Below are 19893 nucleotides of genomic sequence, written 5' to 3'. Positions count from 1 at the left end.
TTTCATTTAACCATAAGGAAGTTCGCATGTGTGTTTCATATTGTTTATTGTTGTGTGATCAGCAATTAAAATTAGTTTTATTAAAAAAAAGGTTGTGAACCAACAGCTATTCCGGTTGTCAATACCTGATGTTGTTGTTGTTGTTGTTGTTGTGGTCTTCAGTCCAGAGACTGGTTTGATGCAGCTCTCCATGCTACTCTATCCTGTGCAAGGTTCTTCATCTCCGAGTACCTACTGCAACCTACATCCTTCTGAATCTGCTTAGTGTATTCATCTGTTGGTCTCGCTCTACGATTTTTACCCTCCACGCTGCCTTCCAATACTAAATTGGTGATCCCTTCATGCCTCAGAATATGCCCTACCAACCGATCCCTTCTTGTAGTGAAGTTGTGCCACAAATTTTTCTTCTCCCCGATTCTATTCAACACCTCCTCATTAGTTATGTGATCTACCCATCTAATCTTCAGCATATTTATGTAGCACCACATTTCGAAAGCTTCTATTCTCTTGTTGTCTAAACTATTTATCGCCCACGTTTCATCTCCATACCTGGCTACAATCCATACAAATACTTTCAGAAACAACTTCCTGACACTTAAATCCATACCTGATGTTAACAAATTTCTGTTCTTCAAAAACGCTTTCCTTGCTATTGCCAGTCTACATTTTATATCCTCTCTAATTCGACCATCATCAGTTATTTTGCTCCTCAAATAGCAAAACTCATTCACTAGTTTAAGCGTCTCATTTCCTGTCTAATTCCCGCAACATCACCCGATTTAATTCGACTACATTCTATTATCCTCATTTTGCTTTTGTTGATGTTAATCTTATATCTTCCTTTGAAGACACTGTCCATTCCGTTCAGCTGCTCTTCCAGGTCCTTTGCTGTCTCTGACAGAATTACATTGTCTTCAGGGAACCTGAAAGTTTTTATTTCTTCTCCATGGATTTTAATTCCAACTCCGAATTTTTCTTTTGTTTCCTTTACTGCTTGCTCAATATACAGATTGAACAACATCGGGGACAGGCTACAACCCTGTCTTACTCCCTTCCCAACCACTGCTTCCCTTTCATGTCCCTCGACTCTTATAACTGCCATCTGGTTTCTGTACAAATTGTAAATAGCCTTTCGCTCCCTGTATTTTACCCCTGCCACCTTCAGAATTTGAAAGAGTATTCCAGTCAACATTTTCAAAAGCTTTATCTAAATCTACAAATGCTAGAAACGTAGCTTTGCCTTTCCTTAATCTATTTTATAAGATAAGTCGTAGGGTTAGTATTGCCTCATGTGTTCCAATATTTCTATGGAATCCAAACTGATCTTCCCCGAGGTCGGCTTCTATCAGTTTTTCCATTCGTCTGTAAAGAATTCGTGTTAGTATTTTGCAACTGTGGCTTATTAAACATGCAGAATTTAAATTAAATAAAAAATTCGAACGAGCGACTTTACGACTACGAAGCTACCTTGTAATGAACTAATCTTCAAAGACGATCTTTAGGAGTTTTCTCGGGAACTGGACTTTACTGCTGTAGGAGACTGACGTCCGGGCATTGACATGAATATCCCTGTGGCGGATCTCGGAGACGGCCAGTCGGTGTGGTCCCCTTTAAATGGTGATACGTTTCTGCAGTGAGGGAACGGCGCTGCCGGATTGCGATCGCCGGCAGAAGCAGCGGGGCACGTAGCGCCGAGTGCCGTGCGGCGACCTTGCGGGGCAATTTGGTGGCGCGCTGCAGCGCCGCCGCAGGCGGACGTGCGCCGCTGCCGGCGAGCGCCACCCAGCCCCCCAGCCTCGTGGAGCGCCGCCGCTGTTGTGGTCGCGGCGCCGGGCACGTGCCGCAGCAGGAGCTTCTTGTGCTCGCCAGCCCTACTACTACCGCTGCCGTTGCCGCAGTAACATGACCTCTCATCCGTCTTACACAGCCGCTTCTCGACCGTTTCTAGCCACTCAGTACAAAAGTGCCGAATAATTTTTTGTTCTGTTTCTAAATCTATATAAATTCTCCCCCAGACACTGTAAGATGGCAAGAACTATGCCCCTTACATGAAGTCATTAAAGATCACCGAACTCACGTTGAGCGAACAGTAGAGCTGAACAAAAATGACTGACAAGGCACAAGGCATCTTGTAGAGGACGTATTGGAATAATCAAATGTTGCGTGATGGGTTTAAAGTAATTCATGCGACGTGAAAACTTTGTGGAAACGCGTCGGTTTACTGGAGGCTAGTTTATCCCAAGGAAGTATTCAGAGTTGACCGCAGCCAGGTGGTGGCGTGCGAAGCGAAGCGCCAATAGGCAGCTTAGGACAGCTCAAACTCCGAGAAAGCGGTAACGGGCGCGGAATCCAGCTGCCTTAAGATGAGTGACAGTTAGGGGGTGATTGACCCCATGCTGGTGTACCGGGATGCAGACGGAAAACGGTACGCCTGTTAATAAATGTCCGTCATCCCGTTTTCAGTGAAACATGCGAGAAAGCCGCGCAAAGCTATGGTGGAGCGGTCAACAGAGGCCAAAATATGCGTGTTCGTGACTACAGAAACTTCACGCTTAATTCACGGTCTGCAGAGTCTGAAGTAAATCAGGTGAAGAGCGACAGAATGAAATACGCCGGCCTCCGATGGAAACATAGGACCGAGGAATTTGAAGTACTCTCCTGGGAGTCGGAATTTCGGAAAAATTGGTGTTTTATGCAGACGCTAACCTTGATGGGTGGCCTGGGAGGTGCTAAATAGCAGAAGTTGAGAGGAAGACAAATTTTGTGGGAATTTGTTCACTTCCCAGAGCAGGCATTGGTTGGCGCTGGGAAGCGACACATAATTAACGCGACTGGCGCTGCAATTGGCATAAGTGATTCTGCTGGAGGGGAAACCGAGGTGAAGAGCGGACTGTGGGAAGTCTCCGTAGAGGTCTTCCGTTCCCAGCTTGCCTAGAGTGCGTACGTGGCGTTCTTTACTCAGCTTGCCTGAGAGAGAGTGAGCATCTTGGCAGTTTATGACTTAGCAAATGGGACGATTGAGCTTTGAGATAGAAAGTTTTTGTTAAATTATGTACTGAGCAAGATAGCTAGGAGTGAATTCACGAGTGCAGCCTTGCAGCACCACGAGGTCGGCTGACGTCCTCACAACGACGACGCCCTGCCACGCTGAATTTGGTGATATTGCGCCCGCTCCGGCTTAAGTTAGGCCACTGATTAATTTGTTGGATCACGCCGGCAAAGTTTCCACTAGGGTTTCATAGGCCGTGTATTGTAGAATTCTTCTCGCACTTCACATTATGCCTGGGTTAGTCGATAGCAATTAATTTTGATTTATCGCGGTTTACTCAATGTAAACGCAATATATTCCCACTGCCTGTTAGGAGAGTCATGTAATGTGATGATTGAAGGTCGTGAGTTAAAATAAATTTGTGCTAATCGACTGCATCTGTTTTCAATCAAGTAGTTGAAACCCAAGATCACTTTCTTAATTAATTTTATGTTCAACATTTGCATCTGGTGTTCAATAGCTGACTATAAAATCAATGTGCACCGCTTTTTTTAATTAAAAAAGGGATCTATTCTGAATCAATTAATGTCAACACTGCCACAGCAGTTCAATCAGGGGTCACAGGGCCTTATTACTTTCTTTTCGTTATCCGATATTGCGGCAGTTTTGCAGTCTCTGTTGATCTGTTAGTAAATTAGCTGGGGTGAACACCCGCCAAAACCAGATAAGTGATGGGTGGGGTGTTACAACACAGTACAGTGCATGGCGGAGGGCACATCGTACTCATATTATCAGTTTTGTTTCCCGTTCCACTCCCGTAATGAGCAAGGGAAAAAATGTCTGTGCGCCTCTTGCGACGTTTTTGATGGTTATTTCAATTACAACCCTGCCCTTACAAGTGTTACTACTGTATCCATGGCACTGATCTTACTTTTTACTCATTTGTGCAGTCCTCGTGAAAATCCCAGTTGGATATTAACACGTCGGAAAAGATCGCAAGATTCTATAATTTGTACTAAACTGGCGTCCTCACTCCAGGTATGTTTGCCCAACGCTGTGATAAGCGAATTGTCGGTTGTGACTGATATTCAGCTGAGAGGGACATAATAGAAATTTCACAAGGGTTACCTTTTACTTCATTTACGACTGTGCGTTGGTTAAGGCAACAGACTCAATATTACAGAGTCGTGCGTTCGCGACGATAAACGATCTGTAATTGCCGGCCGGAGTGGCCGAGTGGTTCTAGGCGCTACAGTCTGGAACTGCGCGACCGCTACGGTCGCAGGTTCGAATCCTGCCTCGGGCATGGATGTGTGTGATGTCCTTAGGTTAGTTAGGTTTAATTAGTTCTAAGTTCTAGGGGACAGATGACCTCAGAGGTTACGTCCCATAGTGCTCAGAGCCATTTTGATTTGTAATTCATACACGGGATAATCCACATTACAGGGTTATTCAAAACTCACGTCTCACAGGACAAATAAGGTGAACAAGAACACCACCGACAAACTTTCAGAAGTGGTAGTATGGACCGAAACAAGAAAAAATTCCAGTAAACATAGACTCTAATATGCGCACCGTAACAGCTATGAACACTTTTTCAGTAGTTTCACATTAGACGCCACAAACAGTTATTATCATATTGAATTAAAAAGGCTCCAACTTCTTGTAAGAACGGACGACAGCACTGACTGCGGTAGCTATGCGCAGATGAAGAGACCTGTACAGGATGGACAGCGTGGAGAGCTGCATGAAACCAGGCTTCCCACATAACAACGAATAATCTTGATGAAGACGGGCTATTGTTTTTACAGTCACAAGTACCATGGTGTGCAAAACTTAAAGACGAAAGTAACTTTCGCATAATGTGCGTCTACCAGATCGATGAAACTTGGGCCGTACATAGAAAAAACTGTTACAGTATAGCACAAAAAATATACACAATGGAACGAACAGAAATGGCACTTTTATTCAAAGACAATGACCGAGTGAGGTGGCGCAGTGGTTAGCACTACGGACTCGCATTCTGGAGGACGATGGTTCAAACCCGCGTCCGGACATCCAGATTCAGGTGTCCATTATTTTCCTACATCGCTCCAGGCAAATCCGGGACGGTTCCTTTGAAAGGGCACGACCGATTTCCTCCCCCATCCTCGACACAATCCGAGCTTGTGCTCCGTCTCGAATGACGTCGACGTCGACGGAACGTTAAGCCCAATCTTCCTTCCTTCCTTTAAAGACAACGACTGCACCGAAGTCATCGCGATTCATGATGGTCTCCTGCGGATTACAAATGGCGGAACAAGGTGAAACGTCCCCTTAGAAAAATTATACATGACTGTGCTTAAACTGACACACAGTACTTTTAGCGCAACGCAATCTGACTTTCAATAATCCCTAAAAAAGAATGAAGAATGGCCCTGACTAACAATAACCTATACCTTTCATGAATCACTTACCTCACAAAAATCTTCGTTACTCGAACTACTGCAATACAGCGAGCGCCACTACTGCCAACTAAATAAAAGATCCAAACTACTGAAGGCACTAACTGCTGATAGGCATAGTTAGCAAATGAAAGATTTTGATAGAGAACAAACAATGTATTAACCTTAATAGTGTTCAAAAGCAATAATATATATAGCAGTTCATGGCATCCAGTCTTACAAATTTACTGTCTCCGATGGACACACGTCCAGATCATCCGCTCTCAAAACTCCGCCATCTCTATCCCCACATCCATCACTGCTGGCGGCTCACCTCCAACTGCGCAACGCTACGCGCTGTTAACAGCCAATTGCCCAACACCACAATAGCAAATTCCAACAATTCCACCCAGCCACAGACTGCACACAGCACAGCCAGTGATTTTCATACAGAGCGCTACGTGGCGGTGGCGTTACCAATATAAGATCCTAAACAGCCTACTTACATAGCCCCCATGCTCCCCACAAAAAATTTTATAAATTGTTTTGGGCAGTGGCCAAAACAGATTTGAAGAAATTTTTCATAATTACAATAATAAAGATATCCAATGCACACACTTATTGATATACTGTTAGTCAAAAGCTAAAATTTTCTCACTGTCCATGAAGACAGTCCTGATCATTCATCACAGTATTAATTACAATTTTATGCACAAAGTCTGAGCAGTAAAAGAAAATGCACACGGATATAGTGGATTTCCATGCAGTCTTGAAGAAGTAGTGTTGTCCTTCCAACGGAAAGACAATGCTGACTCTTGACATGCAGACAAGTAATGGGCCACAACACAGCAAACCCACAGCAGAGTCAGTCGAAGTTTTGAGGAATATTGGTAGGTAGGTAGGACATGACAGTGCAGACCACTGTAGTCCTGGTAGAGATTATGGTATTGGTGGGCCACCAGAGGTGCAGACCCACTTCAGTCCTTGTAGAGACGGCCAGCAGCCATCTGTTGCGACTGTGCAGGTGCACAATCACTATCGAAGAGTCTTGCAGACAATATCGCAAGTCCATAACCCACCACTTGTGCACTCACAAAGTTTTTGGAATTGTCCTTAGAACCAGCAATGCTGTTAACCAGTCCCTTGCTGAATTATCAACAGACGTGCAAACACTAACGGTCCCAACTTCTCACATATTGTGCATATATTATGACCAACAGAAACGTGTGCAAAAAACATAATAATACAGATAACATTTGAAGTAATACAGGCTTTACAAAAGAATAGAAATAAACATATACATCAGTGTTACAGGAATTATGACATAAGTAAATACATAAAATAATGAGAATAGTTTCGAAACATTAATTTCACACATGAGCATTGAAACAGACCAGAATTAAAAATGTCTATAAACATCTTTACAAAGAAAATAAGATATTATTAATGCAAATTATATTTGAGGATAACAATATTCCTCATCATAGTGAATGTAGCTTAGTACTAGAAAAATTCTACAACATAAATCTTACTAGCTAAACACATAAAGACAGGAAAAACACATGGCGGAATAACACAAAAGGACAGGACAGAGTTTGTTTCCATAGATCTTCCTCTTATTTTAACATTTGCTCCTGCAAAAAAAAAAAAAAAAAAAAAAAAAATCCTATCCAAGCATGCTTTCTGTATTCCTATTCTCCATAGTTAGTTTCTTATATAGTCTTCCCTCTTTTAAGCTAACCTTAATCTACTGAGCTCAGATATATATACTAAGGGACGAGGCAATGCTGCAACACATAACAAATTAACACAGACAGCAATGACAAAAAAATGTAAATTGGCAAACAAGCAGCAGTATATCTAAATTAGCAAAGCAAATGCAACATTACAACTAATATGAGCCAATGTGCCGCAAAAAGAAAAATAAATCAGTAGTAGATCTGGCTTAACAGAGTAATACAAAGTGAAATTCAGTAGCACTATGCCTGGCAAACAGCAGCAGCAAATACTATAACTTATATCTAAACATGACAAAACTTAAGCAGAAAAAATAGTACACTAAAGACAACAATGCAGATAATGGAAATGTCTATTCACATCTTAATGTCTATGTAATTAAAGTGGTGCACCACAACTTATTCTACAAAAAAAATTACCAAGTAGTTGAAAAGAAAATTATGTATGCAATTACTGTTATTAGTCCCTTCTTATTGTTCTTTCCTTTCCAAGTGCTCCTTTTTCGAAGAATGTCGATCATAAAATTATTATTTACTAGATCTGTTGACAGAAAGTGTTCACGCTGTTAACAGCCAATTGCCCAACACTACAATAGCAAATCCCAACAATGCCACCCAGCCACAGACTGCACACAGCACAGCCAGCGATTTTCATACAGAGCGCTACGTGGCGGTGGCGTTACCAATATAAGAACCTAAACAGCCTACTTACAAAGGTTCTTTACAGAGTGTCTGCTCACCACACACGGTAATGCATTCCCTGCAACGTGCTCCCATGCTGGGAGTACTTGCAGTGGAGCGTTCCATTCCTCCACAAGCGTGAAGAGCAACTGCTAGATGATTCAAATGGCTCTGAGCACTATGGGACTTACCATCTGAGGTCATCAGTCCCCTAGAACTTAGAACTACTTAAACCTAACTAACCTAAGAACATCACACACATCCATGCCCGAGGCAGGATTCGCACCTGGGACCGTAGCGTTCGCACGGTTCTAGACTGTAGCGCCTAGAACCGCTCGGCCACACCGGCCGGCTGCTAGACGATCGTCCGTGCAGTACGTCTCCCCATCGCATCCTACCTGTGCCCTCTTACGGTGAGAGGTGGGAACACGTAATGCAGCCAGGAGCATTGTAAAACTTGATCGTTTTGGGGTCTGGGAATAATCTGTGGGGAGGCATAATATTACGTGGGCGTACTGACCTCCAAATCTTTGAGCACAGCACACTCACCGGTCGTAGTTGTTGTGACACTGTATTGTTTGCGCTGATCCGCCGATCCTGTCGCAGCAACTCAGCAACGATGTCTGCAGCGGGAGAAAGAAAGGCAATCTGCAAACCAACAGGCTTCACAACAGCCTAACCGTGTGCCCAATATCGACGGTCCGCCGCAGATCAAATTATAAGTTCTTTTCCCAGTTACTTGAAAAAGCCATAAAGCAAATCATTGAGCTGTAGCAGATTTAACCTAGAAGATACGGATAGACGTAGCAAAATTCACCAGTCCCTGTTGTAGACAAGTTTTATTGTAAAAAAATATTTTTTGACCGTTCAACAAAGTCACAGAGTTTCTATATATTCGTTGTGCGGTCTGACACTCCTTGATATCTTTGCCAGAATAAATTGAAAAAATTCTGATTTTTCCTTAAATAATTAATTAATGTCACTGAAGAATCAATCCTGTTCTCATCCAACGAAATATTCCACTTTAAAACCGATCCTCCCGACCACAATCACCGATAAAGTTTCAAAACAGAATCCTAACACACTTCACAGTATCGATTATTTTCAAAATATCAATACGTATCGACCTCTCACCAGTAAAACTTCAAACCAGTCAACCATTGAAGATCGTCCTCACTCTCGACAAAACCTTGCCAGAACCTCTTCAAGAAGTCTGAATTTTAGTAAAACTTGCAAATCTCATACATAAGTAATGTTTACGATGCATGTCGTAACAACAGTCAACTGACTGTTCCAACTTCCAACTCGAAGTTTATTTAACAGTTGATAACCAATTGACTTCCAATTACAAGCTTTATCCTTCCACATACATTGAACTCCTTTTTCTTTTATAAAAAGAAACAACATAAAACCTATTTTAATAATGGTCACCATGATGTTTCAACGGTTCTTCCAGGCGCCGGCCGTCGACTACGATGCAATAGTTTTTAGCTCTCGTCGTCCGCCTCGTCTGGAGTCCGCACTGGATCATCCAGCTGCCACGTTCGACATAAAAAAAAGAAACAGAATCTTTTTAAATAACAAGTCTCCATTTAACATACTACAAATAAATAAATATATATATTAACATTTCTTACCTGGCGTCGCTCATGCGGTAAAGAAACGCGATGTTTCTTGATTAGACTTTTGAAACACCACATGCTTCTCCATGTGCGCCTTTTCAGGGGTGCATTCGGCCCAGACTTTGTTTCCGTGGCTGACAATGAACGACCGCATCGAAGAGCGCAAATGCAGGGGCTCTTGGAACGAGAGCAAAAGGATTGGCCTGCGCGTTACTCCGACTCAGATCCCATCGAGCACGTCTGGGTTTGCGTTAGGGAGACGTATAGCAGCACGTTCCCATGCACCAGCGATCATCCACGACTTTTCAGCCGCGCTGTGGCGGAATGGAAAGCACTATGAGAAGAACTCTGTATCATCCTTGTTGACAGCGCGGGGCACTTTTCAGAGCACACATTGCTGTCCGTGCTGATCAAACACTCTATTAACAACTAAACTCCGCCTTATGTAATGTCCAGCAACCCGTAGAGAATATCGGTGACTTCAATGTCTTTGAATAAAAGTATCGCGTCTGTTCGTCTCATTGTGTATTTCTTTCAGTTACTGTTCTATAATGTAGCAGTTCTTTCTAAATATCCTCCAAGTTTCATCGAGCTATGTTACTTGCAGGAACACGTCATGCGAAAATTACTTTCGTCCTTAACTTTTTCACACCAGCGTAAATAAAGTATGAATCATCGTCATAAGAAATTGGCGTTCCTATAATTCTGTTAGCAATCTCAGTTCCTAATGCCGTTATTGAGTAAACGGTAAGAAGTCCTGGAAATGAGGCCTTGGAGAGGACTTTAAGATGTCCGTTACTGCTAACGAGTGCCAAGTGGACTGCAACAGACTACAAATATAAACTATTGTTGAGAACTTCCTGACAGTTTTTATGAGACGTCATAAAAACATGAAAAAGCTGAAGCTACGGACAGTTAAGCGTCAGATACAAATAGCAACCAAGCGCATTGTGTGCCTGGAGGCAAGGACTTTCCTGTAACGTCATTCGGAGACAATGAGTTATGGATACTTTCGCACTCAAAGAAATAAAAAATTGCGTACTGCCGATGATATCTTTGTGTACTTTCATTTTCCTCTCCAGCGAAGAAATCATCATGATCACAATGATGACGATCTTCAGCCATTTTGCACCCACTTCAGTACAGTCCTTCCGACTCCCATTTCTTTTTCGATTTCTTCAAATTTTTCGTGCAGTCATTTCGTCTTAGCTTCCCTGCACTTCCTATTTATTTCATTCCTCAGCACCTCGATTTTTGTATTCCTGAATTTCCCTGAACATTTTTGTACTTCCTTCTGTCAGCGATCAACTGAAGTATTTCTCCTGTTACACACGGTTACTTTGCAGTTATCTTCTTTGTACCTATTGTTTTCTTTCCAGCTTCCCTTTTTAGAGATGTCCATCCCTCTTCAACTGTACTTCTTGCAGGACTATTCTTTCTTGCTGTATCTACAGCCTTAGAGAACTTCAAACGGATCTCGTCATTCCTTAGTACTTTCGTATCCCACTTTCTTGCGTATGTATTCTTCCTTACTAATCTCTTAAACTTTTCTCTTCATCACTACTACATTGTGAGCTGAGTCTATATCTACTCCTGGGTACGCCATACAATCCAGTACCTCATTTCGGTGTCTCTGTCTTGGCCATGGTTTAATCTAACTGAAATCTTCCCGTATCACCCGGCCTTTTCCAGGTATACCTCCTTCAAATGGTTCAAATGGCTCTGAGCACTATGGAACTCAACATCTGTGGCCATCAGTCCCCTAGAACTTAGAACTGCTTAAACCTGACTAACCTAAGGACATCACAGACATCCATGCCCGAGGCAGGATTCGAACCTGCGACCGTAGCGGTCACACGGTTCCAGACTGACGCGCCTAGAACCGCACGGCCACACCGGCCGGCCACACCTCCTTCTCTTGTGATTTTTGAACGGAGTATTCACTATTACTAGTTGAAATTTATTACAGAACTCAATTAGTCTTTCTCCTCTCTCATTCCTTGTTCCAAGCCCATATTCTCATGTAACCTTTTCTTCTACTCCTTCCCGTACAACTGCATTCCAGTTCCCCGTGACTGTTACGAGCGTTGACTGAAAAGTAATGCCTCCACCTTCGTAACTCTTCAACAGTTGGCAACACTGATATGCGGCAGGTGCTGACTTATTCCGTGGCCTCTTCTCTACAGCACCAGTTGGCGGGAAGCCTTAGCATCGAACTGTTGTGTTGTTACTGTGTAAAGTATGGAACCCTGCGCAGACGGTCGGTCAACGCGATTAAACCAACGTGCAGTCATTGAATCCTCGACAGCAGAAGGTGTCACCCCAAAGGAGGTTCATCAGAGAATGAAAGCAGTTTATGGTGATTGTGTTGATGTGAGTACTTTGCGTCGTTGGGCGAGTAAGTTTAAAGAAGTTGAGGCGGGTACATCTGACCTGCGTGACAACCAAAGAGTTGGACGTCCCGTGACAGCAACCACCGAGTTTCACAAGAAAAATGTTGACATATTGATTCAGGACGATCGTCGTATCACTCAGAGAGAAACTGCAAGCACACTCGGCATGTCACAAGAACGTGTGGACCAAATTATTGCTTTGCTCGGCTATCGGAAGATCTATGCACGGCGGGTACCCCGGATGCTGACTCCTGAAATAAAAGCGCACAGACTTGAACTCCTCTCCCGTTACGAGGATGAAGGTGACACCTTTCTCCATTCAATTGTGACAGTAGACGAAACGTGGATACACCATTACGAAATAACTGTGAGACTGTTGTTGCGGAAACTGAGTGTCGACTTCTTCCTTGGCGACTTCAGGAAACGTGTTCATCGTTGGCAGAAATGTATCCAATTGGCTGGTGATTATGTGGGAAAGTGAATATTGGTGATTAAAGATCACATTCTAAGGATTATTTCTGCGTTTGATTTATTAAAATATTCCCATCCAAACTCAATTAATGAAAATGGAGGCATTACTTTCCATTCAAACCTCGCAGATAGTCGTAGATAGCCATCTCCCTTTGCGTCTTGTATTACCCTTTCAACATCCTCATATACTTCCTGTATCTCTTCATCTTCAGCTTGCAACGTCGGCATATGTACCCGTTGTCGGTGTTGGTTTGCTGTCGATTCTGATAATAACCCTATGACTGATCTGTTCCAGCGACACACTCTGTGCCCTACCTTCCTATTCATAACGAATTCTACTCCAGTTATACCATTTTCCTCTGCTGTTGATATCAGTCTTACACATCTGACCAGATGTCCTTGTCTTCTTTCCATTTCCATATCTAGATTGAGCCTTTTTTCTAGCTTCCCTACCATATTCAAGCTTCTGACATTCCACGTCCGACTCGTAGAACGTTATCCTTTCGATGATTATTCATGATTTTTCTCATGGTCACCTCCCCCTTGGCAGTCCCCTCCCGGAGATCCGAATGGGGGATTATTCCGGAATCTTTTGCCAATGGAGAGATCATCACAACACTTTTTCAATTACAGGCCATATGTCCTTTGGATACATGTTATGTGTCTTTAATGCAGTGGTTTACATTGCCTTCTGCATCCCCATGCCATTGATCATTGCTGAGTCTTCCGCCTTTACGGCAGTTTCCCACGCCAAGGGCAAGATAGTGTCCTGAACCTCTATCCGCTCCTCCGCCCTCTTTGACAAGGCCGTTGGCAGAATGAGGATGACTTTTTATGCCGGATGTCTTCCGCCGCCAATGCTGATTAATAATCAAAATTTAAGCGGTGGCGGGTTTCGAACCGAGGACGTTTTGATTATGAATCTACACCACCACCCCTCGTATTTATCTCATTTATTCGTTGTTGGTCGTTGAATTTGTTCGGAGAGGGCGTCGAATGATGCTTGTTCTAGTTAATCGTTGATTCGTTAACTCAGTGTTTTTTATTACAGAGGGCAGCTAATCGTCTTACCTAACACGCTGACCTACCGTGCCGGCACCCCTAGACTACGGGTGCAGTTATATAAAAGACCCTAAAAACGTTTTTTACCATTTTCTCGCACCAAAACCGCGCCGCGGATTCCAAGACGGCTATGCACAACAAGTGGCTGAAATTTTTACGATGTGTATCTGCAAACTGAAGCGACAAACGAAATTTGTACCGACGCCAGGATTCTAACCCGAATCTCCTGCTCTCTAGATTCTTTAAAGCACCTTTGACTGGGTTTCAGGCAGTCTTGGTAAAAATTTCCATTCGCCGCTTCAGTCCGTAAATATACATCATAGATCTTTGAGACTTGAAGAGGTCACTGGAATCATACAACTATATATCACGGTAGTATCTGTTCCGAAAGAACAGTTACCGTGGATGACCACGCAGCTTTGCTAGAAATGAAATGATAATTAAATAGTCACCCTAGCTGCAAGCAGGCGTTGATACACTTCATTGGGGACATGTTGAAAATGTGTGCCCCGACCGAGACTCGAACCCGGGACCTCCTGCTTACATGGCAGACGCTCTATCCATCTGAGCCACCGCGGGCACAGGGGATAGTGCGTCTGCAGGGACTTATCCCTTGCACGCTCCCCGTGAGATCCACATTCCCAACATGTTCACAACACTACATTCGTAGTGCGCCTGATAGATGTTTGCCCATCATACTCATTACTCGTGGCAGATTAATCTACCAAGTCCCGTACAAGTTCGGGCATAGCGTGTGCGTTCGCACAAGAAGGTCGAAGGTCGGGAACCCATATTTTTAACTATATATGACGGTAGTATCTGTTCCCGAAAGAACAGTTACCGTGGATGACCATACAACTTCATTTGAAATTTATACGATATATTGCTAAGACCCTGATCTCAAGCAGTCTTCAAAATGTTCTTGGTATCTACATCTGTTTCCGAAATACATATGTCCAAAGTTACCCTATTTATATATGTTAAAATCCGTTGTGAGGTGAAAACATAGTTTATAAAGTGACGAAGCAACGAGAAATATATGCTGTAAAGTGTCTCAGTTATCTTCAAAGGTTTCTGGGAACCCCAGTTTGCGATACTGAGGCATATGTAAAATTTTTGTGCACGTAAAGTACGGTCTGAGGTGTAAAATTAGTTTTGCGTTATTTCAATTTCAAACAAGTAAACAGCAAAAGTTTATTGTCCCATAAAATTCTTTTCGTACAAGGGGCAGGGAAAAGAAGTGAACCAGCAGAAAGATTCTAACTGAAACGTGGAGTACAAGCTGCCACATTCCATCTACGGCCGTACTTCAAAAGAATCTGCTAAAAGTGTGGCATGCGAACATAGTCACGCTTTTTTATGCTGAGAGAGGAGACAAAAGTAGCGGGAAAGAGAAGCAAAAGTAATAAATACTGAAAGATAATAGACAGTGGTTGTAGTGCAGATAGGGCGAAGGGGACAATGTCACTGTGACAGAAAGAGAGGGATGCTGTGGTTGTGAAATATACTTGAAGTAAGAGAATAGTGCAGTGAAAAGAGTGAATGAGACAGTGCTAGTGAGAGAGAAGTAAAGAGAAGAGGAAGGAGAAAATGGAAGTGATAATGAGAGACAATGTATGACAATGACACCAAGAGAAGGAGAGATAGTGACAATGAGAAGAGACAGCAGCAGTGGGGAGGAATGAATGAGATAATAGCAGTAAAAGAGAGCAAGAAGGAGGCAGTGACAATGAGAAGAGACGGTAGTAGTACTCTCAGTAAAAGTAGCACAGAACGAAGGAGACTGTAGCTGTGATACAGGATATTGTGACAGAGAGACACACACAGAGATAATGACAATGAGCTTCATTGAATGAATGAGTGAAAAAAGGTGAGAGTGAATGAGTATGAGCGACTTACAGCGATGTAGTAGTGGATGTGAGCTAGTTACAGTTAGGGGAGCTTGTGGGAGTCAGAGATGAGCTGCATGTTAAAAAAAGCGCCAATGTTTTCGAATGCCAAAATTTTTGGAAACATTTTTCAAGGTCCTGAAGAATGTAGAATGAGGCAGCTGGTACCCTACTTTTCAATCAGACTCTTTTAAACAAGAGCATATTCTCATTTTTTCTGTTCCGATAGGAACATTTTCACGATGGTCTTCAATAGAATCGAATACCTAACGCCGTCCAAACGTCTCACGCACTCAGGCTAAAACGTAGAAGAGATTCTCCAATCGTCAGAGGATCCCTCTACGTCCTTGAATTTTGGTTCTGCCGTTGCCTCTGGTCTACAACTAGCCTTGTAAACAGTAAAACTATAAACAAATCTATCACGTTCTGTTGGATGCTCAAACTCGTGACACACCACCCGTGCTCCATTCCCAGAATTCGGAACTTAACCCAAATAGTATTCAATATACAGCGTTTCAATCATTCAAGACTGGATTTTCTCAGTAATCAGCTGTTACATGAGAAACGAATGCTTCTTTGTCGTTTCTCCTCTTCCCGTAGTTGCAAATCTCTGAAGAGCGGTGGCTTCTAGCAGAGTCTCGTGGAAATATTATTGCATTAAAAAGTCTTGAAAAGTTTGTCCTGATGTCATGAGAAACCATCTGTCAGTGACGGCAAGCCAAATCGACTGCAAAAGCATTCTTATGATGATGTGGGTTGGAAGTGCCTAACACTTAGCGCCAAGACACCGGCATATGTCAGACCATCGAGACGAAACAAAAGCTTTAAGCTATACAGTATTGTCGACCAAGAGATATAAAATGTAAACAAAGTAATCAAAGTTTTAATTCCTCTCTTCTTTTATTCCTCAGTTTTCTGGCCGTATTTTTGAATGAGATAATATATAAACTGATCATTATTTGAAATCATAAATTCCAGCCATTATTTTGGTAATTTTTTTCTGTTTCCAGTGTGGCGATTAATAATTAAATGGAATAATAAAATTATAGCACCAATAGATGGTACAATAGCATAATGACACTTTTGTATAAAATAAAACTGGATACCAAAATAACAGAAAAATAATAACCCCTTAGACTATATGGAAAGAACATTTTTCATTGTTGATTATTACTGGATTCTTCTTCTCAGAACGGAGGTATATTACCAAGTAGTCGTGTTTGTTACATAAAGTTATCAAAGTGAATACTGACAGTCTGCGGCGTCTTACTTAAAACGGAACAGTCAACAGAAACAGGTAATTCCACCGTAACCAGTGTCTGTAGAAATTCCGGATCCAGAAGAAGGAACCGAACTATATACAATGGTGTCCAAAATTAACGCAACAAATGGAAATTTTTCAAGGATGCGTTTATTTTGCCACAAAACAGTGTAATCAGGTGACAGCAAAGTAGAAACAATGTAAAGAATAGAGAACGTGAACAACTGCAACGTGTATAACACTAGACGAAAATGTTCTTCTTTTTTTTTTTTTTTTTTTTTTTTTCAACTTAAGAGATTTGCGCGCGCGCACTCACACTCACACAAACACACACACACACACACACATTCCAACAACTGGTTAATGTGCTCACTACGGGGTGTGACCACCTCTGGCAGCAATACAGGCCCGACAACGACGGAGCATGCTGTGAATCACGCCATCAATGTCATGTTGAGACAATAACGCCCGATCTTCCTGCGGAACTCCAAGTCTCGGAGAGTGGTTGGGGGATGCTGACGCGACCGAATCCCTCTCCCTAGTGCAGCCCAGATATTCTCTATGGGCTTCAAATCGGGAGTGCGAGCAGACCACGCCATGAATGGAATATCTTCCGTTTCCAAGAAAACATCAACCACTCGTGCTGTATGAGGTCGAGCATTATCGTCATCAATACGAGTTTGGATGTACAGCACAGCACCTCACAACCACCGTACGTGAGGTGCCAAGGCCTCGTCACGAAACCTGATAGCAGTTAAACCTTTCCGATGCATCCGTACAACTTCATGAAGGGGTGTTCGTATGGTCAACGTAACCCCTGTCCACACTATTAGGAATCCTCCATGGTAACGGTCTCTTTCCACAACGCTTGGGTATCGAAATCGTGTTACACATTCCCTTCAGATGCGTCGAGAATCACTCTCAAGACAGATCGAGACTCATCTGTGAAAAGAACATTGGCCCACTGTTCGACTGTCCAGGTGGCTTGTTGACGACCACTGTAGACGTTCGATTCTGTGAAGATGCGTCAGAGGTAAGTCTCCGACAACAAAGGCCACTTTGCCGAAGGCTTTTCTGCACTGTTTTTCCTCGATACATGACGTCCAGTGGATTCTGCGAGGTCAGATGCCTGTTGCTGCCCAGTACTAAGACCGTACCGTCGTGCTCTTACAGCCAAGTAAGGGTCCTCTCTTTCTGGCGCCACACGTCGTTGGCCCTGCCCCGGTATTCGGGACAAAGTTTCGGTCTTCATAAATTGTCCGAGAAACAGCAGAATGATTCACGTTAAGCCATCGGGCCACTTTGCGATGTCCTGCTTATATTCTTCCTATGCCCCTCCACCGCAGAGAGCCCGATAGGCGACTTCTCCGTGCCATATTGCACAGTCTGTGGCTATGTACACAGCGACTTTGGATGTGGGAGTACCTGGCAAACATTACTCTGATAAGTGTCGTCGTTTCCCGCTGACCGAAATGCCATCTTCCGTGAAGAACACGATGGTACGAACATCTGTTGACAGTTTGTATGATCATACTAGATACAGGACTGGGAAATAGTGGTTGGTCGCTTTAATTTTGGACACCAATATACCTTATTTCGTTGCGTTTAGACTCATGCCGTGCTTTCATTTGCTGATACATTTCCTTCTACATCTACATGATTACTCTGCAATTCACATTTAAGTGCTTGGCAGAGGGTTCATCGAACCACAATCATACTATCTCTCTACCATTCCACTCCGAACAGCACGAGGGAAAAACGAACACCTAAACCTTTCTGTTCGAGCTCTGATTTCTCTTATTTTATTTTTATGATCATTCCTACCTATGTAGGTTGGGCTCAACAAAATATTTTCGCATTCGGAAGAGAAAGCTGGTGACTGAAATTTCGTAAATAGATCTCGCCGCGACGAAAAACGTCTTTGCTTTAATGACTTCCATCCCAACTCCCGTATCATATCTGCCACACTTTCTTCCCTATTAAGTGATAATACAAAACGAGCTGCCCTTTTTTGCACCCTTTCGATGTCCTCCGTCAATCCCGCCTGGTAAGGATCCCACACCGCGCAGCACTATTCTTACAGAGGACGAACGGGTGTAGTGTAAGCTGTCTCTTTAGTGGACTTGTTGCATTTTCTAAGTGTCCTGCCAATGAAACGCAACCTTTGGCTCGCCTTCCCCACAATATTGTCTATGTGGTCTTTCGCACTGAAGTTGTTCGTAATTTTAACACCCAGGTACTCAGTTAAATTGACAGCCTTGAGAATTGTACTATTTATCGAGTAATAGAATTCCAACGGATTTCTTTTGGAACTCATGTGGATCACCTCACACTTTTCGTTATTTAGCGTCAACTGCCACCTGCCACACCATACAGAAATCTTTTCTAAATCGCTTTGCAACTGATACTGGTCTTCGGATGACCTTACTAGACGGTAAATTACAGCATCATCTGCGAACAACCTAAGAGAACTGCTCAGATTGTCACCCAGGTCATTTATATACATCAGGAACAGCAGAGGTCCCAGGACGCTTCCCTGGGGAACACCTGATATCACTTCAATTTTACTCGATGATTTGCCGTCTATTACTACGAACTGCGACCTTCCTGACAAGAAATCACGAATCCAGTCGCACAACTGAGACGATACCTCACTTGTGAGGAACGGTGTCAAAAGCTTTCCGGAAATCTAGAAATACGGAATCAACTTGAGATCCCCTGTCGATAGCGGCCATTACTTCGTGCGAATAAAGAGCTAGCTGCGTTGTACAAGAACGATGTTTTCTGAAACCATGCTGATTACGAATCAATAGATCGTTCCCTTCGAGGTGATTCATAATGTTTGAATACAATATATGCTCCAAAACCCTACTGCAAACCGACGTCAATGATATAGGTCTGTAGTTCGATGGATTACTCCTACTACCCTTCTTAAACACTGGTGCGACCTGCGCAATTTTCCAATCTGCAGGTACAGATCTATCGGTGAGAGAGTGCTTGTATATGATTGCTAAGTAGGGAGCTATTGTATCAGCGTAATCTGAAAGGAACCTAATCGGTATAGAATCTGGACCTGAAGACTTGCCCGTATAAAGCGATTTGAGTTGCTTCGCATCCCCTAAGGTATCTACATCTAAGAAACTCATGCTAGCTTCCTTGTGTAGCGGAGCTCTCCCTCGCGGACAATTCCGTTCCACGTTGGACCACAACGTGCGGCTGTCGCCGGAGTTAACAGCGTTCAAATTAATAACACAGTTTTCGAACGGCAGCAAAAAATGGTTCAAATGGCTCTGAGCACTATGGGACTTAACTTCTGAGGTCATCAGTCCCCTAGAACTTAGAATTTCTTAAACCTAACTAACCTAA

General features: G+C 43.0%; 1 protein-coding gene and 1 non-coding gene across 2 annotated transcripts in view; one reads left to right on the top strand and one right to left on the bottom strand.

Annotated features, from left to right (window-relative positions):
• The window catches only part of LOC124712193, a 679509-nt gene that overhangs the window by 413021 nt on the left and 246595 nt on the right, over positions 1-19893 (top strand). The window lies entirely within an intron of this gene.
• Trnat-ugu lies at positions 13883-13957 on the bottom strand. Its single transcript has one exon. It is a non-coding gene; the product is annotated as a tRNA-Thr (tRNA).

The sequence above is a fragment of the Schistocerca piceifrons genome, chromosome 1 (genome assembly GCF_021461385.2).
Source record: "Schistocerca piceifrons isolate TAMUIC-IGC-003096 chromosome 1, iqSchPice1.1, whole genome shotgun sequence".
Taxonomy (NCBI): domain Eukaryota; kingdom Metazoa; phylum Arthropoda; class Insecta; order Orthoptera; family Acrididae; genus Schistocerca; species Schistocerca piceifrons.
Note: the sequence above shows the minus strand (reverse complement) of the source record. Positions and strands in the feature narration are given on the sequence as shown.